The sequence below is a fragment of the Puntigrus tetrazona genome, unplaced genomic scaffold (assembly GCF_018831695.1).
Source record: "Puntigrus tetrazona isolate hp1 unplaced genomic scaffold, ASM1883169v1 S000000986, whole genome shotgun sequence".
Taxonomy (NCBI): Eukaryota; Metazoa; Chordata; class Actinopteri; order Cypriniformes; family Cyprinidae; genus Puntigrus; species Puntigrus tetrazona.
This window is the reverse complement of record NW_025048581.1, coordinates 25,606-49,227: the sequence shown is the minus strand read 5'-3', so window position 1 is coordinate 49,227 and position 23,622 is coordinate 25,606. Positions and strand designations below refer to the sequence as shown.

At 38.5% G+C, this 23,622-nt stretch overlaps 6 non-coding genes and 31 pseudogenes across 6 annotated transcripts; all 37 read right to left on the bottom strand.

Annotated features, from left to right (window-relative positions):
- Positions 1–85: 85 nt before the first annotated feature.
- LOC122338580 lies at positions 86–204 on the bottom strand (annotated as a pseudogene).
- A 276-nt stretch (positions 205–480) lies between these two features.
- LOC122338617 lies at positions 481–599 on the bottom strand (annotated as a pseudogene).
- Positions 600–873: 274 nt separating this feature from the next.
- On the bottom strand, positions 874–997 carry LOC122338596 (annotated as a pseudogene).
- Positions 998–1,267: 270 nt separating this feature from the next.
- LOC122338582 lies at positions 1,268–1,386 on the bottom strand (annotated as a pseudogene).
- Positions 1,387–1,662: 276 nt separating this feature from the next.
- Positions 1,663–1,781, bottom strand: LOC122338636 (annotated as a pseudogene).
- A 276-nt stretch (positions 1,782–2,057) lies between these two features.
- LOC122338587 lies at positions 2,058–2,176 on the bottom strand (annotated as a pseudogene).
- Positions 2,177–2,454: 278 nt separating this feature from the next.
- On the bottom strand, positions 2,455–2,573 carry LOC122338586 (annotated as a pseudogene).
- A 276-nt stretch (positions 2,574–2,849) lies between these two features.
- On the bottom strand, positions 2,850–2,973 carry LOC122338572 (annotated as a pseudogene).
- Positions 2,974–3,249: 276 nt separating this feature from the next.
- LOC122338635 lies at positions 3,250–3,368 on the bottom strand (annotated as a pseudogene).
- A 276-nt stretch (positions 3,369–3,644) lies between these two features.
- LOC122338616 lies at positions 3,645–3,763 on the bottom strand (annotated as a pseudogene).
- Positions 3,764–4,037: 274 nt separating this feature from the next.
- LOC122338592 lies at positions 4,038–4,160 on the bottom strand (annotated as a pseudogene).
- Positions 4,161–4,433: 273 nt separating this feature from the next.
- Positions 4,434–4,552, bottom strand: LOC122338615. The gene has a single exon (XR_006249833.1). It is a non-coding gene; the product is annotated as a 5S ribosomal RNA (ribosomal RNA).
- A 271-nt stretch (positions 4,553–4,823) lies between these two features.
- On the bottom strand, positions 4,824–4,942 carry LOC122338634 (annotated as a pseudogene).
- A 274-nt stretch (positions 4,943–5,216) lies between these two features.
- LOC122338566 lies at positions 5,217–5,335 on the bottom strand (annotated as a pseudogene).
- A 276-nt stretch (positions 5,336–5,611) lies between these two features.
- Positions 5,612–5,735, bottom strand: LOC122338575 (annotated as a pseudogene).
- Positions 5,736–6,010: 275 nt separating this feature from the next.
- LOC122338579 lies at positions 6,011–6,129 on the bottom strand (annotated as a pseudogene).
- A 278-nt stretch (positions 6,130–6,407) lies between these two features.
- LOC122338591 lies at positions 6,408–6,526 on the bottom strand (annotated as a pseudogene).
- Positions 6,527–6,802: 276 nt separating this feature from the next.
- On the bottom strand, positions 6,803–6,926 carry LOC122338594 (annotated as a pseudogene).
- Positions 6,927–7,202: 276 nt separating this feature from the next.
- On the bottom strand, positions 7,203–7,321 carry LOC122338584 (annotated as a pseudogene).
- A 273-nt stretch (positions 7,322–7,594) lies between these two features.
- On the bottom strand, positions 7,595–7,713 carry LOC122338570 (annotated as a pseudogene).
- A 272-nt stretch (positions 7,714–7,985) lies between these two features.
- On the bottom strand, positions 7,986–8,104 carry LOC122338585 (annotated as a pseudogene).
- A 275-nt stretch (positions 8,105–8,379) lies between these two features.
- LOC122338632 lies at positions 8,380–8,498 on the bottom strand (annotated as a pseudogene).
- Positions 8,499–8,773: 275 nt separating this feature from the next.
- On the bottom strand, positions 8,774–8,892 carry LOC122338611. The gene has a single exon (XR_006249829.1). It is a non-coding gene; the product is annotated as a 5S ribosomal RNA (ribosomal RNA).
- Positions 8,893–9,165: 273 nt separating this feature from the next.
- LOC122338644 lies at positions 9,166–9,284 on the bottom strand (annotated as a pseudogene).
- A 275-nt stretch (positions 9,285–9,559) lies between these two features.
- LOC122338631 lies at positions 9,560–9,678 on the bottom strand (annotated as a pseudogene).
- A 274-nt stretch (positions 9,679–9,952) lies between these two features.
- On the bottom strand, positions 9,953–10,071 carry LOC122338643 (annotated as a pseudogene).
- Positions 10,072–10,343: 272 nt separating this feature from the next.
- LOC122338573 lies at positions 10,344–10,462 on the bottom strand (annotated as a pseudogene).
- A 275-nt stretch (positions 10,463–10,737) lies between these two features.
- On the bottom strand, positions 10,738–10,856 carry LOC122338630 (annotated as a pseudogene).
- Positions 10,857–11,129: 273 nt separating this feature from the next.
- LOC122338640 lies at positions 11,130–11,248 on the bottom strand (annotated as a pseudogene).
- A 274-nt stretch (positions 11,249–11,522) lies between these two features.
- LOC122338629 lies at positions 11,523–11,641 on the bottom strand (annotated as a pseudogene).
- Positions 11,642–11,915: 274 nt separating this feature from the next.
- Positions 11,916–12,034, bottom strand: LOC122338578 (annotated as a pseudogene).
- A 276-nt stretch (positions 12,035–12,310) lies between these two features.
- On the bottom strand, positions 12,311–12,429 carry LOC122338609. Its single transcript, XR_006249827.1, has one exon. It is a non-coding gene; the product is annotated as a 5S ribosomal RNA (ribosomal RNA).
- A 275-nt stretch (positions 12,430–12,704) lies between these two features.
- On the bottom strand, positions 12,705–12,823 carry LOC122338608. Its single transcript, XR_006249826.1, has one exon. It is a non-coding gene; the product is annotated as a 5S ribosomal RNA (ribosomal RNA).
- A 273-nt stretch (positions 12,824–13,096) lies between these two features.
- Positions 13,097–13,215, bottom strand: LOC122338607. The gene has a single exon (XR_006249825.1). It is a non-coding gene; the product is annotated as a 5S ribosomal RNA (ribosomal RNA).
- A 273-nt stretch (positions 13,216–13,488) lies between these two features.
- LOC122338605 lies at positions 13,489–13,607 on the bottom strand. The gene has a single exon (XR_006249824.1). It is a non-coding gene; the product is annotated as a 5S ribosomal RNA (ribosomal RNA).
- A 275-nt stretch (positions 13,608–13,882) lies between these two features.
- LOC122338648 lies at positions 13,883–14,001 on the bottom strand (annotated as a pseudogene).
- A 5,254-nt stretch (positions 14,002–19,255) lies between these two features.
- LOC122338568 lies at positions 19,256–19,373 on the bottom strand (annotated as a pseudogene).
- Positions 19,374–23,622: the final 4,249 nt, after the last annotated feature.

Below are 23,622 nucleotides of genomic sequence, written 5' to 3'. Positions count from 1 at the left end.
TTAGCAGTAAGGGAAAGCAAAGAGTTGGTCAAACTTCTGGCCACTTAAGGGCCAGTGTATTAGATAAGTAGTGAAAAAAACTCAAAACTAACAGCACCTGGTATTCCTAGGCAGTCTCCCATCCAAGTACTAACTAGGCCCAACTCTGCTTAGCTTCTGAGACCAGACGAGATCAGGCGTGAACAGGGTGGGATGGCCGTAAGCGAAAGCTGCTGCAAAAAGCCCCCTATTTTAAGGTGAGGCACACTAAGTGCCATAATACTAGACAAGTAATGAATGAAATACAAAAAAATGCTTCAAAATGAGCTACATTAAAGATAAGAGCATTAGTTAAGTAGTTAAAAACAGTCAAACTCTGTTTAAAGAACAGCTACTTTAAAGGCAATTGAATTAAATAAGCAGTAAGGGAAAGCAAAGAGCTGGTCAAACTTTGGCCACACTAAGGGCCAGTGTATTAGATAAGTAGTGAAAAAACTCAAAAACTTACAGCACCTGGTATTCCTAGGCAGTCTCCCATCCCAGTACTAACTAGGCCCAACTCTGCTTAGCTTCTGAGATCAGACGAGATCAGGCGTGAACAGGGTGGGATGGCCGTAAGCAAAAGCTGCTGCAAAAAGCCCCCTATTTTAAGGTGAGGCACACTAAGTGCCATTATACTAGATAAGTAATGAATGAAATACAAAAATACTTCAAAATGAGCTACATTAAAGATAAGAGCATTAGTTAAGTAGTTAAAAACAGTCAAACTCTGTTTAAAGAACAGCTACTTTAAAGGTAATTGAATTAAATAAGCAGTAAGGGAAAGCAAAGAGCTGGTCAAACTTTGGCCACACTAAGGGCCAGTGTATTAGATAAGTAGTGAAAAAACTCAGAAACTTACAGCACCTGGTATTCCTAGGCAGTCTCCCATCCAAGTACTAACTAGGCCCAACTCTGCTTAGCTTCTGAGATCAGACGAGATCAGATCAGGCGTGAACAGGGTGGTATGGCCGTGTAGCTAAAGCTGCTGCAAAAAGCCCTATTTTAAGGTGAGGCACACTAAGTGCCATTATACTAGATAAGTAATGAATGAAATACAAAAATACTTCAAAATGAGCTACATTAAAGATAAGAGCATTAGTTAAGTAGTTAAAACAGTCAAACTCTGTTTAAAGAACAGCTACTTTAAAGGCAATTGAATTAAATAAGCAGTAAGGGAAAGCAAAGAGCTGGTCAAACTTTGGCCACACTAAGGGCCAGTGTATTAGAAAAGTAGTGAAAAACTCAAAACTTACAGCACCTGGTATTCCTAGGCAGTCTCCCATCCAAGTACTAACTAGACCCAACTCTGCTTAGCTTCTGAGATCAGACGAGATCAGGCGTGAACAGGGTGGTATGTCCGCAAGCCAAAGCTGCTGCAAAAAGCCCCCTATTTTAAGGTGAGGCACACTAAGTGCCATTATACTAGATAAGTAATGAATGAAATACAAAGAAATACTTCAAAATGAGCTACATTAAAGATAAGAGCATTAGTTAAGTAGTTAAAAACAGTCAAACTCTGTTTAAAGAACAGCTACTTTAAAGGCAATTGAATTAAATAAGCAGTAAGGGAAAGCAAAGAGCTGGTCAAACTTTGGCCACACTAAGGGCCAGTGTATTAGATAAGTAGTGAAAAAACTCAAAAACTTACAGCACCTGGTATTCCTAGGCAGTCTCCCATCCAAGTACTAACTAGGCCCAACTCTGCTTAGCTTCTGAGATCAGACGAGATCAGGCGTGAATAGGGTGGTATGGCCGTAAGCAAAAGCTGCTGCAAAAAGCCCCCTATTTTAAGGTGAGGCACACTAAGTGCCATTATACTAGATAAGTAATGAATGAAATACAAAAAAATACTTCAAAATGAGCTACATTAAAGATAAGAGCATTAGTTAAGTAGTTAAAAACAGTCAAACTCTGTTTAAAGAACAGCTACTTTAAAGGCAATTGAATAAAATAAGCAGTAAGGGAAAGCAAAGAGCTGGTCAAACTTTGGCCACACTAAGGGCCAGTGTATTAGATAAGTAGTGAAAAAACTCAAAAACTTACAGCACCTGGTATTCCTAGGCAGTCTCCCATCCAAGTACTAACTAGGCCCAACTCTGCTTAGCTTCTGAGATCAGACGAGATCAGGCGTGAACAGGGTGGGATGGCCGTGAAGCAAAAGCTGCTGCAAAAAGCCCCCTATTTTAAGGTGAGGCACACTAAGTGCCATTATACTAGATAAGTAATGAATGAAATACAAAAAAATACTTCAAAATGAGCTACATTAAAGATAAGAGCATTAGTTAAGTAGTTAAAAACAGTCAAACTCTGTTTAAAGAACAGCTACTTTAAAGGCAATTGAATTAAATAAGCAGTAAGGGGAAAGCAAAGAGCTGGTCAAACTTTGGCCACACTAAGGGCCAGTGTATTAGATAAGTAGTGAAAAAACTCAAAAACTTACAGCACCTGGTATTCCTAGGCAGTCTCCCATCCAAGTACTAACTAGGCCCAACTCTGCTTAGCTTCTGAGATCAGACGAGATCAGGCGTGAACAGGGTGGGATGGCCGTGAAGCTAAAGCTGCTGCAAAAAGCCCCTATTTTAAGGTGAGGCACACTAAGTGCCATTATACTAGACAAGTAATGAATGAAATACAAAAAAATGCTTCAAAATGAGCTACATTAAAGATAAGAGCATTAGTTAAGTAGTTAAAAACAGTCAAACTCTGTTTAAAGAACAGCTACTTTAAAGGCAATTGAATTAAATAAGCAGTAAGGGAAAGCAAAGAGCTGGTCAAACTTTGGCCACACTAAGGGCCAGTGTATTAGATAAGTAGTGAAAAAACTCAAAAACTTACAGCACCTGGTATTCCTAGGCAGTCTCCCATCCCAGTACTAACTAGGCCCAACTCTGCTTAGCTTCTGAGATCAGACGAGATCAGATCAGGCGTGAACAGGGTGGTATGGCCGTAAGCGAAAGCTGCTGCAAAAAGCCCCCTATTTTAAGGTGAGGCACACTAAGTGCCATTATACTAGATAAGTAATGAATGAAATACAAAAAAATACTTCAAAATGAGCTACATTAAAGATAAGAGCATTAGTTAAGTAGTTAAAAACAGTCAAACTCTGTTTAAAGAACAGCTACTTTAAAGGCAATTGAATTAAATAAGCAGTAAGGGAAAGCAAAGAGCTGGTCAAACTTTGGCCACACTAAGGGCCAGTGTATTAGATAAGTAGTGAAAAAACTCAAAAACTTACAGCACCTGGTATTCCTAGGCAGTCTCCCATCCAAGTACTAACTAGGCCCAACTCTGCTTAGCTTCTGAGATCAGACGAGATCAGGCGTGAACAGGGTGGGATGGCCGTAAGCGAAAGCTGCTGCAAAAAGCCCCCTATTTTAAGGTGAGGCACACTAAGTGCCATTATACTAGACAAGTAATGAATGAAATACAAAAAAATGCTTCAAAATGAGCTACATTAAAGATAAGAGCATTAGTTAAGTAGTTAAAAACAGTCAAACTCTGTTTAAAGAACAGCTACTTTAAAGGCAATTGAATTAAATAAGCAGTAAGGGAAAGCAAAGAGCTGGTCAAACTTTGGCCACACTAAGGGCCAGTGTATTAGATAAGTAGTGAAAAAACTCAAAAACTTACAGCACCTGGTATTCCTAGGCAGTCTCCCATCCCAGTACTAACTAGGCCCAACTCTGCTTAGCTTCTGAGATCAGACGAGATCAGGCGTGAACAGGGTGGGATGGCCGTAAGCGAAAGCTGCTGCAAAAAGCCCCCTATTTTAAGGTGAGGCACACTAAGTGCCATTATACTAGATAAGTAATGAATGAAATACAAAAATACTTCAAAATGAGCTACATTAAAGATAAGAGCATTAGTTAAGTAGTTAAAAACAGTCAAACTCTGTTTAAAGAACAGCTACTTTAAAGGCAATTGAATTAAATAAGCAGTAAGGGAAAGCAAAGAGCTGGTCAAACTTTGGCCACACTAAGGGCCAGTGTATTAGATAAGTAGTGAAAAAACTCAAAAACTTACAGCACCTGGTATTCCTAGGCAGTCTCCCATCCAAGTACTAACTAGGCCCAACTCTGCTTAGCTTCTGAGATCAGATGAGATCAGATCAGGCGTGAACAGGTGGTATGGCCGTAAGCTAAAGCTGCTGCAAAAAGCCCCTATTTTAAGGTGAGGCACACTAAGTGCCATTATACTAGATAAGTAATGAATGAAATACAAAAAAATACTTCAAAATGAGCTACATTAAAGATAAGAGCATTAGTTAAGTAGTTAAAAACAGTCAAACTCTGTTTAAAGAACAGCTACTTTAAAGGCAATTGAATTAAATAAGCAGTAAGGGAAAGCAAAGAGCTGGTCAAACTTTGGCCACACTAAGGGCCAGTGTATTAGATAAGTAGTGAAAAACTCAAAACTTACAGCACCTGGTATTCCTAGGCAGTCTCCCATCCAAGTACTAACTAGGCCCAACTCTGCTTAGCTTCTGAGATCAGACGAGATCAGGCGTGAACAGGGTGGGATGGCCGTAAGTTTAAAGCTGCTGCAAAAGCCCCTATTTTAAGGTGAGGTACACTAAGTGCCATTATACTAGATAAGTAATGAATGAAATACAAAAATGCTTCAAAATGAGCTACATTAAAGATAAGAGCATTAGTTAAGTAGTTAAAAACAGTCAAACTCTGTTTAAAGAATAGCTACTTTAAAGGCAATTGAATTAAATAAGCAGTAAGGGAAAGCAAAGAGCTGGTCAAACTTTGGCCACACTAAGGGCCAGTGTATTAGATAAGTAGTGAAAAACTCAAAACTTACAGCACCTGGTATTCCTAGGCAGTCTCCCATCCAAGTACTAACTAGGCCCAACTCTGCTTAGCTTCTGAGATCAGACGAGATCAGGCGTGAACAGGGTGGGATGGCCGTAAGCGAAAGCTGCTGCAAAAAGCCCCCTATTTTAAGGTGAGGCACACTAAGTGCCATTATACTAGATAAGTAATGAATGAAATACAAAAAAATACTTCAAAATGAGCTACATTAAAGATAAGAGCATTAGTTAAGTAGTTAAAAACAGTCAAACTCTGTTTAAAGAACAGCTACTTTAAAGGCAATTGAATTAAATAAGCAGTAAGGGAAAGCAAAGAGCTGGTCAAACTTTGGCCACACTAAGGGCCAGTGTATTAGATAAGTAGTGAAAAACTCAAAACTTACAGCACCTGGTATTCCTAGGCAGTCTCCCTTCCAAGTACTAACTAGGCCCAACTCTGCTTAGCTTCTGAGATCAGACGAGATCAGGCGTGAACAGGGTGGGATGGCCGTAAGCGAAAGCTGCTGCAAAAAGCCCCATATTTTAAGGTGAGGCACACTAAGTGCCATTATACTAGATAAGTAATGAATGAAATACAAAAAAATGCTTCAAAATGAGCTACATTAAAGATAAGAGCATTAGTTAAGTAGTTAAAAACAGTCAAACTCTGTTTAAAGAACAGCTACTTTAAAGGCAATTGAATTAAATAAGCAGTAAGGGAAAGCAAAGAGCTGGTCAAACTTTGGCCACACTAAGGGCCAGTGTATTAGATAAGTAGTGAAAAAACTCAAAAACTTACAGCACCTGGTATTCCTAGGCAGTCTCCCATCCAAGTACTAACTAGGCCCAACTCTGCTTAGCTTCTGAGATCAGACGAGATTAGATCAGGCGTGAACAGGGTGGTATGGCCGTAAGCGAAAGCTGCTGCAAAAAGCCCCCTATTTTAAGGTGAGGCACACTAAGTGCCATTATACTAGATAAGTAATGAATGAAATACAAAAAAATGCTTCAAAATGAGCTACATTAAAGATAAGAGCATTAGTTAAGTAGTTAAAAACAGTCAAACTCTGTTTAAAGAACAGCTACTTTAAAGGCAATTGAATTAAATAAGCAGTAAGGGAAAGCAAAGAGCTGGTCAAACTTTGGCCACACTAAGGGCCAGTGTATTAGATAAAGTAGTGAAAAACTCAAAACTTACAGCACCTGGTATTCCTAGGCAGTCTCCCATCCAAGTACTAACTAGGCCCAACTCTGCTTAGCTTCTGAGATCAGACGAGATCAGGCGTGAACAGGGTGGTATGGCCGTGTAAGCGAAAGCTGCTGCAAAAAGCCCCCTATTTTAAGGTGAGGCACACTAAGTGCCATTATACTAGATAAGTAATGAATGAAATACAAAAAAATACTTCAAAATAAGCTACATTAAAGATAAGAGCATTAGTTAAGTAGTTAATAACAGTCAAACTCTGTTTAAAGAACAGCTACTTTAAAGGCAATTGAATTAAATAAGCAGTAAGGGAAAGCAAAGAGCTGGTCAAACTTTGGCCACACTAAGGGCCAGTGTATTAGATAAGTAGTGAAAAAACTCAAAATCTTACAGCACCTGGTATTCCTAGGCAGTCTCCCATCCAAGTACTAACTAGGCCCAACTCTGCTTAGCTTCTGAGATCTGATGAGATCAGGCGTGAATAGGGTGGATTGGCCGTGAGCGAAAGCTGCTGCAAAAAGCCCCCTATTTTAAGGTGAGGCACACTAAGTGCCATTATACTAGATAAGTAATGAATGAAATACAAAAAAATACTTCAAAATGAGCTACATTAAAGATAAGAGCATTAGTTAAGTAGTTAAAAACAGTCAAACTCTGTTTAAAGAACAGCTACTTTAAAGGCAATTGAATAAAATAAGCAGTAAGGGAAAGCAAAGAGCTGGTCAAACTTTGGCCACACTAAGGGCCAGTGTATTAGAAAAGTAGTGAAAAAACTCAAAAACTTACAGCACCTGGTATTCCTAGGCAGTCTCCAATCCAAGTACTAACTAGGCCCAACTCTGCTTAGCTTCTGAGATCAGACGAGATCAGATCAGGCGTGAACAGGGTGGTATGTCTGTAAGCTTAAAGCTGCTGCAAAAAGCCCCCTATTTTAAGGTGAGGCACACTAAGTGCCATTATACTAGATAAGTAATGAATGAAATACAAAAAAATACTTCAAAATGAGCTACATTAAAGATAAGAGCATTAGTTAAGTAGTTAAAAACAGTCAAACTCTGTTTAAAGAACAGCTACTTTAAAGGCAATTGAATTAAATAAGCAGTAAGGGAAAGCAAAGAGCTGGTCAAACTTTGGCCACACTAAGGGCCAGTGTATTAGATAAGTAGTGAAAAACTCAAAAACTTCCAGCACCTGGTATTCCTAGGCAGTCTCCCATCCAAGTACTAACTAGGCCCAACTCTGCTTAGCTTCTGAGATCAGACGAGAACAGGCGTGAACAGGGTGGTATGGCCGTAAGCTAAAGCTGCTGCAAAAAGCCCCTATTTTAAGGTGAGGCACACTAAGTGCCATTATACTAGATAAATAATGAATGAAATACAAAAAATACTTCAAAATGAGCTACATTAAAGATAAGAGCATTAGTTAAGTAGTTAAAAACAGTCAAACTCTGTTTAAAGAACAGCTACTTTAAAGGCAATTGAATTAAATAAGCAGTAAGGGAAAGCAAAGAGCTGGTCAAACTTTGGCCACACTAAGGGCCAGTGTATTAGATAAGTAGTGAAAAAACTCAAAACTTACAGCACCTGGTATTCCTAGGCAGTCTCCCATCCAAGTACTAACTAGGCCCAACTCTGCTTAGCTTCTGAGATCAGACGAGATCAGGCGTGAACAGGGTGGTACGTCCGTAAGCAAAAGCTGCTGCAAAAGCCCCTATTTTAATGTGAGGCACACTAAGTGCCATTATACTAGATAAGTAATGAATGAAATACAAAAAATACTTCAAAATGAGCTACATTAAAGATAAGAGCATTAGTTAAGTAGTTAAAAACAGTCAAACTCTGTTTAAAGAACAGCTACTTTAAAGGCAATTGAATTAAATAAGCAGTAAGGGAAAGCAAAGAGCTGGTCAAACTTTGGCCACACTAAGGGCCAGTGTATTAGATTAGTAGTGAAAAAACTCAAAACTTACAGCACCTGGTATTCCTAGGCAGTCTCCCATCCAAGTACTAACTAGGCCCAACTCTGCTTAGCTTCTGAGATCAGACGAGATCAGGCGTGAACAGGGTGGGATGGCCGTGAAGCTAAAGCTGCTGCAAAAAGCCCCCTATTTTAAGGTGAGGCACACTAAGTGCCATTATACTAGATAAGTAATGAATGAAATACAAAAAAAACTTCAAAATGAGCTACATTAAAGATAAGAGCATTAGTTAAGTAGTTAAAAACAGTCAAACTCTGTTTAAAGAACAGCTACTTTAAAGGCAATTGAATTAAATAAGCAGTAAGGGAAAGCAAAGAGCTGGTCAAACTTTGGCCACACTAAGGGCCAGTGTATTAGATTAGTAGTGAAAAAACTCAAAACTTACAGCACCTGGTATTCCTAGGCAGTCTCCCATCCAAGTACTAACTAGGCCCAACTCTGCTTAGCTTCTGAGATCAGACGAGATCAGGCGTGAACAGGGTGGGATGGCCGTAAGCGAAAGCTGCTGCAAAAAGTCCCCTATTTTAAGGTGAGGCACACTAAGTGCCATTATACTAGATAAGTAATGAATGAAATACAAAAAAATACTTCAAAATGAGCTACATTAAAGATAAGAGCATTAGTTAAGTAGTTAAAAACAGTCAAACTCTGTTTAAAGAACAGCTACTTTAAAGGCAATTGAATTAAATAAGCAGTAAGGGAAAGCAAAGAGCTGGTCAAACTTTGGCCACACTAAGGGCCAGTGTATTAGATTAGTAGTGAAAAACTCAAAAACTTACAGCACCTGGTATTCCTAGGCAGTCTCCCATCCAAGTACTAACTAGGCCCAACTCTGCTTAGCTTCTGAGATCAGACGAGATCAGGCGTGAACAGGGTGGTATGGCCGTAAGCGAAAGCTGCTGCAAAAGCCCCTATTTTAAGGTGAGGCACACTAAGTGCCATTATACTAGATAAGTAATGAATGAAATACAAAAAAAATACTTTAAAATGAGCTACATTAAAGATAAGAGCATTAGTTAAGTAGTTAAAAACAGTCAAACTCTGTTTAAAGAACAGCTACTTTAAAAACAATTGAATTAAATAAGCAGTAAGGGAAAGCAAAGAGCTGGTCAAACTTTAGCCACACTAAGGGCCAGTGTATTAGATAAGTAGTGAAAAACTCAAAACTTACAGCACCTGGTATTCCCAGGCAGTCTCCCATCCAAGTACTAACTAGGCCCAACTCTGCTTAGCTTCTGAGATCAGACGAGATCAGGCGTGAACAGGGTGGTACGTCCGTAAGCAAAAGCTGTTGCAAAAAGCCCCCTATTTTAATGTGAGGCACACTAAGTGCCATTATACTAGATAAGTAATGAATGAAATACAAAAAAAATACTTCAAAATGAGCTACATTAAAGATAAGAGCATTAGTTAAGTAGTTAAAAACAGTCAAACTCTTTTAAAGAACAGCTACTTTAAAGGCAATTGAATTAAATAAGCAGTAAGGGAAAGCAAAGAGCTGGTCAAACTTTGGCCACACTAAGGGCCAGTGTATTAGATAAGTAGTGAAAAAACTCAAAACTTACAGCACCTGGTATTCCTAGGCAGTCTCCCATCCAAGTACTAACTAGGCCCAACTCTGCTTAGCTTCTGAGATCAGACGAGATCAGGCGTGAACAGGGTGGGATGGCCGTAAGCTAAAGCTGCTGCAAAAGCCCCTATTTTAAGGTGAGGCACACTAAGTGCCATTATACTAGATAAGTAATGAATGAAATACAAAAAAATACTTCAAAATGAGCTACATTAAAGATAAGAGCATTAGTTAAGTAGTTAAAAACAGTCAAACTCTGTTTAAAGAACAGCTACTTTAAAGGCAATTGAATTAAATAAGCAGTAAGGGAAAGCAAAGAGCTGGTCAAACTTTGGCCACACTAAGGGCCAGTGTATTAGATAAGTAGTGAAAAAACTCAAAAACTTACAGCACCTGGTATTCCTAGGCAGTCTCCCATCCAAGTACTAACTAGGCCCATCTCTGCTTAGCTTCTGAGATCAGACGAGATCAGGCGTGAACAGGGTGGGATGGCCGTAAGCGAAAGCTGCTGCAAAAGGCCCCCTATTTTAAGGTGAGGCACACTAAGTGCCATTATACTAGATAAGTAATGAATGAAATACAAAAAAATACTTCAAAATGAGCTACATTAAAGATAAGAGCATTAGTTAAGTAGTTAAAAACAGTCAAACTCTGTTTAAAGAACAGCTACTTTAAAGGCAATTGAATTAAGCAGTAAAGGAAATCAAAGAGCTGGTCAAACTTTGGCCACACTAAGGGCCAGTGTATTAGATAAGTAGTGAAAAAACTCAAAAACTTACAGCACCTGGTATTCCTAGGCAGTCTCCCATCCAAGTACTAACTAGGCCCAACTCTGCTTAGCTTCTGAGATCAGACGAGATCAGGCGTGAACGGGGTGGGATGGCCATAAGCGAAAGCTGCTGCAAAAAGCCCCCTATTTTAAGGTGAGGCACACTAAGTGCCATTATACTAGATAAGTAATGAATGAAATACAAAAAAATACTTCAAAATGAGCTACATTAAAGATAAGAGCATTAGTTAAGTAGTTAAAAACAGTCAAACTCTGTTTAAAGAACAGCTACTTTAAAGGCAATTGAATTAAATAAGCAGTAAGGGAAAGCAAAGAGCTGGTCAAACTTTGGCCACACTAAGGGCCAGTGTATTAGATAAGTAGTGAAAAACTCAAAAACTTACAGCACCTGGTATTCCTAGGCAGTCTCCCATCCAAGTACTAACTAGGCCCAACTCTGCTTAGCTTCTGAGATCAGACGAGATCAGGCGTGAACAGGGTGGGATGGCCGTAAGCTAAAGCTGCTGCAAAAAGCCCTATTTTAAGGTGAGGCACACTAAGTGCCATTATACTAGATAAGTAATGAATGAAATACAAAAAAATACTTCAAAATGAGCTACATTAAAGATAAGAGCATTAGTTAAGTAGTTAAAAACAGTCAAACTCTGTTTAAAGAACAGCTACTTTAAAGGCAATTGAATTAAATAAGCAGTAAGGGAAAGCAAAGAGCTGGTCAAACTTTGGCCACACTAAGGGCCAGTGTATTAGATAAGTAGTGAAAAACTCAAAAACTTACAGCACCTGGTATTCCTAGGCAGTCTCCCATCCAAGTACTAACTAGGCCCAACTCTGCTTAGCTTCTGAGATCAGACGAGATCAGGCGTGAACAGGGTGGGATGGCCATAAGCGAAAGCTGCTGCAAAAAGCCCCCTATTTTAAGGTGAGGCACACTAAGTGCCATTATACTAGATAAGTAATGAATGAAATACAAAAAAATACTTCAAAATGAGCTACATTAAAGATAAGAGCATTAGTTAAGTAGTTAAAAACAGTCAAACTCTGTTTAAAGAACAGCTACTTTAAAGGCAATTGAATTAAATAAGCAGTAAGGGAAAGCAAAGAGCTGGTCAAACTTTGGCCACACTAAGGGCCAGTGTATTAGATAAGTAGTGAAAAACTCAAAACTTACAGCACCTGGTATTCCTAGGCAGTCTCCCATCCAAGTACTAACTAGGCCCAACTCTGCTTAGCTTCTGAGATCAGACGAGATCAGGCGTGAACAGGGTGGGATGGCCGTAAGCTAAAAGCTGCTGCAAAAAGCCCCTATTTTAAGGTGAGGCACACTAAGTGCCATTATACTAGATAAGTAATGAATGAAATACAAAAAAATACTTCAAAATGAGCTACATTAAAGATAAGAGCATTAGTTAAGTAGTTAAAAACAGTCAAACTCTGTTTAAAGAACAGCTACTTTAAAGGCAATTGAATTAAATAAGCAGTAAGGGAAAGCAAAGAGCTGGTCAAACTTTGGCCACACTAAGGGCCAGTGTATTAGATAAGTAGTGAAAAACTCAAAACTTACAGCACCTGGTATTCCTAGGCAGTCTCCCATCCAAGTACTAACTAGGCCCAACTCTGCTTAGCTTCTGAGATCAGACGAGATCAGGCGTGAACAGGGTGGTATGGCCGTGTAAGCTAAAGCTGCTGCAAAAAGCCCCTATTTTAAGGTGAGGCACACTAAGTGCCATTATACTAGATAAGTAATGAATGAAATACAAAAAAATACTTCAAAATGAGCTACATTAAAGATAAGAGCATTAGTTAAGTAGTTAAAAACAGTCAAACTCTGTTTAAAGAACAGCTACTTTAAAGGCAATTGAATTAAATAAGCAGTAAGGGAAAGCAAAGAGCTGGTCAAACTTTGGCCACACTAAGGGCCAGTGTATTAGATAAGTAGTGAAAAACTCAAAAACTTACAGCACCTGGTATTCCTAGGCAGTCTCCCATCCAAGTACTAACTAGGCCCAACTCTGCTTAGCTTCTGAGATCAGACGAGATCAGGCGTGAACAGGGTGGTATGGCCGTAAGCTAAAAGCTGCTGCAAAAAGCCCCCTATTTTAAGGTGAGGCACACTAAGTGCCATTATACTAGATAAGTAATGAATGAAATACAAAAAATACTTCAAAATGAGCTACATTAAAGATAAGAGCATTAGTTAAGTAGTTAAAAACAGTCAAACTCTGTTTAAAGAACAGCTACTTTAAAGGCAATTGAATTAAATAAGCAGTAAGGGAAAGCAAAGAGCTGGTCAAACTTTGGCCACACTAAGGGCCAGTGTATTAGATAAGTAGTGAAAAAACTCAAAACTTACAGCACCTGGTATTCCTAGGCAGTCTCCCATCCAAGTACTAACTAGGCCCAACTCTGCTTAGCTTCTGAGATCAGACGAGATCAGGCGTGAACAGGGTGGTATGGCCGTAAGCTAAAGCTGCTGCAAAAAGCCCCTATTTTAAGGTGAGGCACACTAAGTGCCATTATACTAGATAAGTAATGAATGAAATACAAAAAATACTTCAAAATGAGCTACATTAAAGATAAGAGCATTAGTTAAGTAGTTAAAAACAGTCAAACTCTGTTTAAAGAACAGCTACTTTAAAGGCAATTGAATTAAATAAGCAGTAAGGGAAAGCAAAGAGCTGGTCAAACTTTGGCCACACTAAGGGCCAGTGTATTAGATAAGTAGTGAAAAACTCAAAAACTTACAGCACCTGGTATTCCTAGGCAGTCTCCCATCCAAGTACTAACTAGGCCCAACTCTGCTTAGCTTCTGAGATCAGACGAGATCAGGCGTGAACAGGGTGGTATGGCCGTAAGCGAAAGCTGCTGCAAAAAGCCCCTATTTTAAGGTGAGGCACACTAAGTGCCATTATACTAGATAAGTAATGAATGAAATACAAAAAATACTTCAAAATGAGCTACATTAAAGATAAGAGCATTAGTTAAGTAGTTAAAAACAGTCAAACTCTGTTTAAAGAACAGCTACTTTAAAAACAATTTAATTAAATAAGCAGTAAGGGAAAGCAAAGAGCTGGTCAAACTTTGGCCACACTAAGGGCCAGTGTATTAGATAAGTAGTGAAAAACTCAAAAACTTACAGCACCTGGTATTCCTAGGCAGTCTCCCATCCAAGTACTAACTAGGCCCAACTCTGCTTAGCTTCTGAGATCAGACGAGATCAGGCGTGAACAGGGTGGTATGGCCGTAAGCGAAAGCTGCTGCAAAAAGCCCCCTATTTTAAGGTGAGGCACACTAAGTGCCATTATACTAGATAAGTAATGAATGAAATACAAAAAAAATACTTTAAAATGAGCTACATTAAAGATAAGAGCATTAGTTAAGTAGTTAAAAACAGTCAAACTCTGTTTAAAGAACAGCTACTTTAAAAACAATTGAATTAAATAAGCAGTAAGGGAAAGCAAAGAGCTGGTCAAACTTTGGCCACACTAAGGGCCAGTGTATTAGATAAGTAGTGAAAAACTCAAAACTTACAGCACCTGGTATTCCTAGGCAGTCTCCCATCCAAGTACTAACTAGGCCCAACTCTGCTTAGCTTCTGAGATCAGACGAGATCAGGCGTGAACAGGGTGGGATGGCCGCAAGCGAAAGCTGCTGCAAAAGGCCCCCTATTTTAAGGTGAGGCACAATAAGTGCCATTATACTAGATAAGTAATGAATGAAATACAAAAAAATACTTCAAAATGAGCTACATTAAAGATAAGAGCATTAGTTAAGTAGTTAAAAACAGTCAAACTCTGTTTAAAGAACAGCTACTTTAAAGGCAATTGAATTAAATAAGCAGTAAGGGAAAGCAAAGAGCTGGTCAAACTTTGGCCACACTAAGGGCCAGTGTATTAGATAAGTAGTGAAAAAACTCAAAAACTTACAGCACCTGTGTTAGGGTTATGTATTGACATTTTGCAACTTTGATCCTTCAGTTTCAGCTTCCATCGGGTGCCAGGCTTTGTCAGCCTGGTGAGAACGGAATGTTGGAGTTAAATGTTGACAGTTATGCACCTGTGGCTCTTTTAGTTTCAGTTTGATTCTTGGTCATAACATGGCCTCCGTATAATACTGATAGGGGCACCGGAAGAATCTGAAGGAGTGAAGATTCTGACGCACAAGAAATGTGGCCAATTGTTTTCATTTACTGTATCTTGTCTTTTCCTCTATAAATAAAGCGACTTGCAATCTGAGCTTCGGAGGAGGCAAAGCAGGGAGGAGGCAAAGCAGGGAAGAGGGGCTCCTGCCTCAGGCGGACTGTGATCCGTCTGGAGGCAAAAGGGAGGTTAAGGAGAAACCTGCTTCTCTCCCGCTTGCAACCGACAGCACAATCTTTGCAAGCCTTAAAATCCATAAAAACTTGTCTTGTGTTTTATTTCGCTTTGAGTTGATCCTTCCTGGTAAAGAGCCGTTTGAGTGAAATAGTCTCAACATTTACTTGGTCCTTCGAGCCGGATCCCAACACGACAGAGCGGAGGAGGAGGAGGGACGAAGAGGAGCCGAGAGACAGTCTCTGATCAGAGCCAGGCAATAGCTGCCTGCAAAAATCCACCCGCGTGAATTCGAGGGGGTCGGTGATTCTTCGTCTGGAAAAATCAACTTCTCCGGCTGTCTGACGGAGCCGCTGGAAGGACAACTCAACGCACTGATCAGGTGATATACCGGTATTGTTTTTTATGGGTGAAGTATGTGAATGAGACTGCAGTATAATAGGTACCGGCTTGAGTTCGTAGCCAGTGATTTGCCTGTTGAGGTGAAGGATCTGTATCGACAGTGAAGCCAAGATTACTAGCTGCTTTGGAAGCACAGTAATCTCGACAGATTTAATTCTGTCGACCAATAGTCTGGGACATTGGTTTGTCGACAAAAAAAATTGTTCTAAGCGCGCAGGGTATGAATGGTATGAATGTGTTGTATGAACGCTATTGTGAATCACTAGGATTTACGGTGAATAAGGTGGTTGTTGTGGTTTAGGAATAACACAAACTGATATTTTTCCCCACTAGAAGGGGAGTTGTGTTGTTCAAACATAAAATTTATATTGGGTTTGAGTCAAAATTGAAAAGTTGGTTTGTTCAGACGGCTGTATCCGCAGACAAATTAGTGTCTGTAGAAGCTTGGTGCAGTGGACGATCTGATCAGACGTGTGACTAATCGTTGACCAAAAAGCAAAAATGGGTGCAGAAAATAGTAAATTGATGGGAGATCCAAAGTTTATGCATGCATATTCGGCAGACAGTGTGCGATATCTCAATGAGTGGAATAAAAAATATGATTTCAGTGGTAAATTAGTCAAAAGGGACTGCGCTCTCTTAATAGACAAAATAAAGGTTGATTTATCCTTAGCCAAGGGAAAAAAGGGTGATCTGTTGAAACGTCAATTGATTGAAGCGACGAGATGGCAAGAGCAGGTAGATAGAAGGTATGCGGAAGTCGAAGAGAAAGGAACAAGAAAGATTGATTGCAGTGCAGAAAGAAGAAGACCCAGCAGATTATGTTGGGAGACCAGAGGCATTGTATCGGCAAGAAAAGTTAAGTTAAGTAGGGAAAGCAGCACGTGGTCGAGGTAGAGAGAGAGAGTTGTCGAGACAGAGACGCGATGACAGAGAATATGGTAGGTGTTTTAATTGCCACAAGGAAGGCCATTATATCCGAGAATGCCCAGAACCGCTAAAGCCCAGAACACAGGGTAGAAGCCCCGATGAAAGCCACAGACCAGCCCCATGTGGTGATCAATTATGACTAGGTGAGACCAATAATGACCCCATAGATGACGCAGAAAATGACTCCGATCTAGGCGAGGCTGACAATGACCCCAAAACTGACCTAGACTTGCAGAGCAGTATCAAGGTTTTTTTTTTAGCTTTGTCAAAGCACTCGCTACCCGAACGAGAGCTAATAGTGAGTAAAAATAATAAAATAGAGTAAAATTTCTCTGTGACTCTGGGGCAGACAGAACAGTATTACATGACATTGAGCACACTATACACAGACAGAAAAGGAAATGCTGTTTGCTCTGTGAAACTTCACAGCGGGGGCACAGCGACATTTTGAAGGTCAAGACAGACCGCCACATTTATCTTTGTCTAAGGCAGATAAGATGGGTGGGAAGTGAATGAGAGGCGCTCTCTATTCCAAAACAGTGAACTGGATGTGTACACTTACCCCAGAGCCCATCTGACTAAAAAAAAAAAAATAGTATGAAATGCTTTAGCTGCTGTTGAGATAGATCCTTTCTCAATGTAGTGCCAGGAAAATTTTGGTCAAAAGGGAAGACAGATGTTAGGGTTAATGACAATCTTTTCATCAGAACTAATGAGCTGTCTGTCACCACTCGCAGTTCCAACCCACAGTCAGGTTTTAGTTTATGTCGATGACGTATTGATTGCCTCAGACACACAAGAGCACAACAAAGAAGCTGCTGTAAAAGTGTTTCAGCTAAAGCAAGCTGCACAAGGGAAGCTAGAGATATGTGAGATACATAAAGTAACATCATTGGAAACTCCATTAGACATGTCAGTGATACCAGACATGCAAAAGCAAGCACCAGCGTCTGAGAAACAAATGTGGTTAACAAAAGGAGCACAATTGTCAGATGACACATACAGACTTGAAGGCAAACTGTGCCTTCCACGAAATTTATACAAAACAGCAGCAATCTTGACACATGGGCAAGCACATGTGTCAACAGGAGGGATGGTGCATAGGGTTTTATGCACCAGGTGTTATGCACCAGGGTTTAATAACTACTAAAAAAATTTTGTGAATCTTGTTTGATCTGCTGTAAACATAACTGCAGACCTAAGAGAGGTCAATTTCCAAAGCCAGACTACCTTTTCAGGTTATCCACATGGATTTTATTGAACTGACACCTTGCCAACAGTACAAATACTGTACGTTCAGTTTACCGCTGTGTGATGATGTGTGTGAGAAACCACAAGAGCAGCATACACTAGCAGAATGGATGAACAAAATGTTGAAATTTAAAGATGTTGTGAGAGCAAATGATCTGCCAGATATACCTCTGTCCCCACAGGTCTCAAGAGTGAAACCAGGCGACAGCATCCTGATCAAAGTTATCCTGGCCACACCGACTGCAGTTAAGATCGCTGAGAGATCTACGTGGATTCATCAAAGCCATTGCAAACTGCTAACACCTTGGGAGGACGCTGAGTAAGGGTGGAAGTCGGCCGGTATCAAAACCTTTGGCTGCTGAAGAAATCAACTAATCCCTTACTCCCAGCTATAGCGCCCCCAATGGGAGCACGTGAGGGCTGGAGAGTTGCTCTAAACCTGACTGCAGCAGTGACGTCACACTGGTGGCCATATGAGAGACGATCAAAGGGAACTGAAACGAATTGAATTTTGACTGGTTCACAGAACAACATGAACTAAAGACTCATTTTGATTTGAACATGTTTATGCATTATCTGTGTTTTACCATGTTTAAGGGCAATGATTACTAAAATGATTAGCCAGACATTTCTCAGTTTTACCATGCTTCTCCACCAAGAGAGAACTGGAGAGCTTTAAGTATCATGTATGAAGTCTCAGTTAAAACCACAGCTGTGACACGGCTGAGTGCTGATGTTATGATACAAAAGGTACACTGACAAGCTACAGTAGCCATGCCAAGGACAAGAGGCACTGTTTTATTTTATTCTTCCTTTTCAGTTTATTTTCACATTTTCCTCCTATGTTCAAGCTTTAAAATTTTATATTGTATACATTATGATTAAGATGCAAGCCTTACAGGTGATCGCCCATATAAAATCTTGGGGGTCGGTTGGGAATTTTTCCTCAGATACTGGGGTTTTCGCCCAACCTTGCTGTTTAAAGTAAGCATCGACTATTTAATCAAGTAATCAGTAGAGATGTAGTTCAATATGCATATGCCTTATTATGTTATTTTTCAGGTGCTAAACGTCAAACAGGAGGGATATGTTAGGGTTATGTATTGACATTTTGCAACTTTGATCCTTCAGTTTCAGCTTCCATCGGGTGCCAGGCTTTGTCAGCCTGGTGAGAACGGAATGTTGGAGTTAAATGTTGACAGTTATGCACCTGTGGCTCTTTTAGTTTCAGTTTGATTCTTGGTCATAACATGGCCTCCGTATAATACTGATAGGGGCACCGGAAGAATCTGAAGGAGTGAAGATTCTGACGCACAAGAAATGTGGCCAATTGTTTTCATTTACTGTATCTTGTCTTTTCCTCTATAAATAAAGCGACTTGCAATCTGAGCTTCGGAGGAGGCAAAGCAGGGAGGAGGCAAAGCAGGGAAGAGGGGCCCCCGGCCTCAGGCGGACTGTGATCCGTCTGGAGGCAAAAGGGAGGTTAAGGAGAAACCTGCTTCTCTCCCGCTTGCAACCGACAGCACAATCTTTGCAAGCCTTAAAATCCATAAAAACTTGTCTTGTGTTTTATTTCGCTTTGAGTTGATCCTTCCTGGTAAAGAGCCGTTTGAGTGAAATAGTCTCAACAACCTGGTATTCCTAGGCAGTCTCCCATCCAAGTACTAACTAGGCCCAACTCTGCTTAGCTTCTGAGATCAGGCGTGAACAGGGTGGGATGGCCATAAGCGAAAGCTGCTGCAAAAGCCCCTATTTTAAGGTGAGGCACACTAAGTGCCATTATACTAGATAAGTAATGAATGAAATACAAAAAAATACTTCAAAATGAGCTACATTAAAGATAAGAGCATTAGTTAAGTAGTTAAAAACAGTCAAACTCTGTTTAAAGAACAGCTACTTTAAAGGCAATTGAATTAAATAAGCAGTAAGGGAAAGCAAAGAGCTGGTCAAACTTTGGCCACACTAAGGGCCAGTGTATTAGATAAGTAGTGAAAAACTCAAAACTTACAGCACCTGGTATTCCTAGGAGTCGCCCATCCAAGTACTAACTAGGCCCAACTCTGCTTTGCTTCTGAGATCAGACGAGATCAGGCGTGAACAGGGTGGTATGGCCGTAAGCTAAAGCTGCTGCAAAAGCCCCTATTTTAAGGTGAGGCACACTAAGTGCCATTATACTAGATAAGTAATGAATGAAATACAAAAAATACTTCAAAATGAGCTACATTAAAGATAAGAGCATTAGTTAAGTAGTTAAAAACAGTCAAACTCTGTTTAAAGAACAGCTACTTTAAAGGCAATTGAATTAAATAAGCAGTAAGGGAAAGCAAAGAGCTGGTCAAACTTTGGCCACACTAAGGGCCAGTGTATTAGATAAGTAGTGAAAAAACTCAAAACTTACAGCACCTGGTATTCCTAGGAGTCTCCCATCCAAGTATTAACTAGGCCCAACTCTGCTTTGCTTCTGAGATCAGACGAGATCAGGCGTGAATTTTTTTTTTTTTTTTTTTTTTTTTTTTTTTTTTTAAAAATATTTTTCAATCAATCAAATACAATAAAAAACATACTTTCTCTTGTACAATATCCACATCACATATCTCATAATTTCATACATTATTTAAACAAATTCTTCGCTCTCCGGTAGCTCCCACATAAAATCTTTTAAAACACGATAGACATTTCGTGTAAAAACAACATAAAATGCATCTAGGATTTTTTCACTTTTAAAATACACATACAATTTGTCCATATATATTTCAGTTTTCCTTTTAAAGACAGTCCAAACATCCAAAACAATTTGTTCCTTTTTGGCCACAATTCTCCTCTCCCATATTGCACTTTTCATTAACATCACAAACAGATTAATAAAGGCTTTGTTTTTACACTTCTTTTCCCATCCAAACATCAACACTCTGTTCCATTCCATTCCATTTTCATCCCATTCTTCAGTCAAGTCTTTGATTAAACATTTACATTTCCTTAAAAATGCCTCCAGTTCCTTACAATATAAAAACAGATGTAAAATCCCCTCTTCTTTTTCTTTGCACACTTTGCACATTGCATGTTGTTCCATCCCTATTTTTTGTAAAATAACTTCAGTAAAAACAACTTTGTGTCTTATAAAATACTCCAAACATTCCAACTTTGTTTCGACACACTTCCCCCTCATGTTTCTCCATATACATTCTTCTTTTAGATTGTTGAATTTTTCCACCCAGTACTTATTTACAGTTGGCTCTTTAAAAACACCATCTCTAAAAACACAATAAAACATTTTTACAGTACATCCCTTTAAAATCATAAAATTTTTCCCCAGTTTCACATTAAAATGTTCCTCTGTTTGCTCTTCTTCCGTACTCTCTATTCTTTTAATCCACTCTTTAGGTATTGCTTTTTTAAGGATTTCATATTTGTTTGTTATTTCTTGTTTGCTATATTCTTCTTTTTGCTTCATCCATTGCATCCACAATATATTGTATTGGTAAAAACCCTCTTTAAATTCATACAAGACATCTCTCACTCTTGTTATCCCCACTTCCATCCATTTCTTAAAAATAGTTCTTTGTCTTGTTTTAAAATGTTGTTATTTAAGAACAGGGGTTGATTTAAAATGTTTTCTCTTCTTTGAGGGTTGTATACAATTTTACTTCAAAGGCACTAAACAATTTTCAATTTTCCCCAGGCACTAAACATTTCTCTGTAAAACTCAGGTAATCCTTCTGTCATCCAAATTTTTGTTTTCATCCATAAAATACCATCCCCCATGTTAAAATTCCCACATTTGTTTAAAAAGTATTTCATTGTTTTTTCCACTCAAATTTGCTCTCTTCTTGTAGGTATTTCTTTACTATTTTAACTCTCAAAGCATTTTTTCTCTGTTCTACATCCATTAAACCTAATCCCCCCTTTTCCACCGCCCCTAAAATCGTATTATATGCTATTCTTGCTGGTTTTCCCTCCCATAAAAAGTCAAGAAAACATTTCTTCAACCTCTTTTCTGTCCACAAAGGCATCTCAGATACATTTAAAACATACCACAGCTTAGAAACCATTAAAACATTCAATATTAAAACCTTCCCTTTTAAGTTTAGTGTTCTCAGTTTCCAAAAGTTTAACCTTCTCTCTATTTCTGTTACTAGTTCCTCCCACATTTCATCTCTTACTTTTCTCTCATTTTTCCCCATTAAAATTCCTAAAATCTTAATTTGTTCCACTTCCTTGAAGTTAAAACAATCCGTTAAAATCATAGCTTTCCCAAATCTGATATATACTGTTTTCTCCTCATTTATTTTACTCCCAGATCCTTTACAAAATTCTTTTTACAACATTCATAACTTCTTTGACACTATCCTTTCCTTTTACAATTATCGTTGTGTCATCAGCATATTGATAAACCTTCCTTCATTGTTTTCGTCAATTTCTATACCTATTATTCCTTCTTTTTGTTTTATAGCCAGTCCCAATGGTTCTGATACAAGTGAATAAAGTAAAGCTGAAAGCGGACAACCCTGCCTAATTGATCTTGTGATTTTAAAACAGTCTGTTAAAAACCCATTACATTTTATCCTTGTTAAAGCACCCTTGTATAAAATCTCTATCCATTTGATAAAATTCCCCAAAACCAAAACTCCTTAAAACCTCAAATAAATACCTGTGTTCCACCCTATCAAAAGCTTTTTCAAAGTCCAAACTAATTATATATCCATCTTCACCTTTATCCTTCATGTACCATATTGTATCTCTTATACTCATTTTTATGTCATCTATATCCCTTCCTTTCACTCCGTATGCTTGGTTTGTTTCAATTATGCTTGGCATAACTTCCTTTAATCTGTTTGCTAAAACCTTGGCTAAAATTTTAAGATCCGTGTTCAACATTGTAATTGGCCTATAGTTTTTTTAAATCTATTTTTTCACCCTTCCTTTTATATACCAGCTTCATTAACCCCATCCTCGTTCTTTCATTAATTTCTTCTTTTTCAAAAATTTCTTTAAAAACCTCATTTAAAATCTTTGTTAAAACCCCTTTAAAACATACATAAAATTCAGTTCCCAAACCGTCTATTCCCGGACTCTTTTTTTTATTCAGTTCATTTATTGCTCTTTCGATCTCTTCTTCTCTGATTACTTGGTCACAATCTTTTTATCTTCCTCACTTACTTTTGCTTTTATCTGATTCAGCAGTTTCTTTTTTCTTTCTCTTCCACGCCCCTTGCACTAAAAACAGATCCTCATAAAAATCCTTTATTTCTTTTAAAATATTTTCATTACCTTCTACAATTTCTCCATTTTTCCCTCGTATTTCCTTTATAATATCAGCTTTCCCTTTCTTTTTTCCAAATCAAAAAGAATTTTGTGCATTTTTCACCCTCCACAAGATATTTAGCTTTGCTTCTTAACCTCGCCCCTCATATTCTTTTTTTCTTCTATTTCTTTCAGTCTTCCCTCCATTTCCTTTATCTTTAGTATGTCTTTATTTTCTTTATTCAATTCAATTTCCAAACTCTTCTTTATTTCTCTTTCTTTGAACCTTTTGCATTTCCTCAAAGTACTACAATATTTGATTGAAAATTTTTTGATTAAAAATTTGACATTCTCCCACCAGATTCTCTTATCCTCTGTATACATTTCATTTTCCTTTTCCTTTTCAATGACCTCTTTAACCTTCAAAACATAGTCTTCATTCTTTAAAATCTCTGTATTTAAAATCCATACTCCCGACCCCTTTGCATGTTGCTCCAATCTATTTTAAAACGTAAAAACTTATGATCACTAAAACTGGTTTCTTCATATCTGATTTTTTCAATAAAATTCCCTACATTTCTTGTACATAACACATAATCAATTCTTGTTTTACAAATAAAGTTCCCTACTATTTGCCTTCTTGAAAACTCCTTTTTCCTCCATTCATTTCCCTCCACACATCTATTAAGTTATTTTCTCTCATCAGTTCCTTTAATTCATTTCTCCCTGTGTCTGATTTAAAAACCATTCCTCCCGCCATATCCTGCTTGCTAAAAACAGTATTAAAATCCCCATCATTATTATTTCTTTATACTTCTTTTACAATATTTCTTAAAACATTAAAAAACTCTTTCTTTTCTTTCTCTTCTGTTGGTGCGTGTACATTGGCTAAAATCAGTTCACGTCCTTCACAATTTACTTCAACCACCATACATTTCCCCATCTTATCTTTATACACTACATTGCTTGAATTAAAAACATTTTTTCTCATTAAAAAGCCACTCCTCTTCCAAGCCTTCCATCTCCATTGTTATACAAAATATCTCCATCCCATTTCTTTTATAGTCCACCATCACACTCTCTTTCCAATTTGTTTCTTGCAAAACGATAACATCTTCTCCTTTACA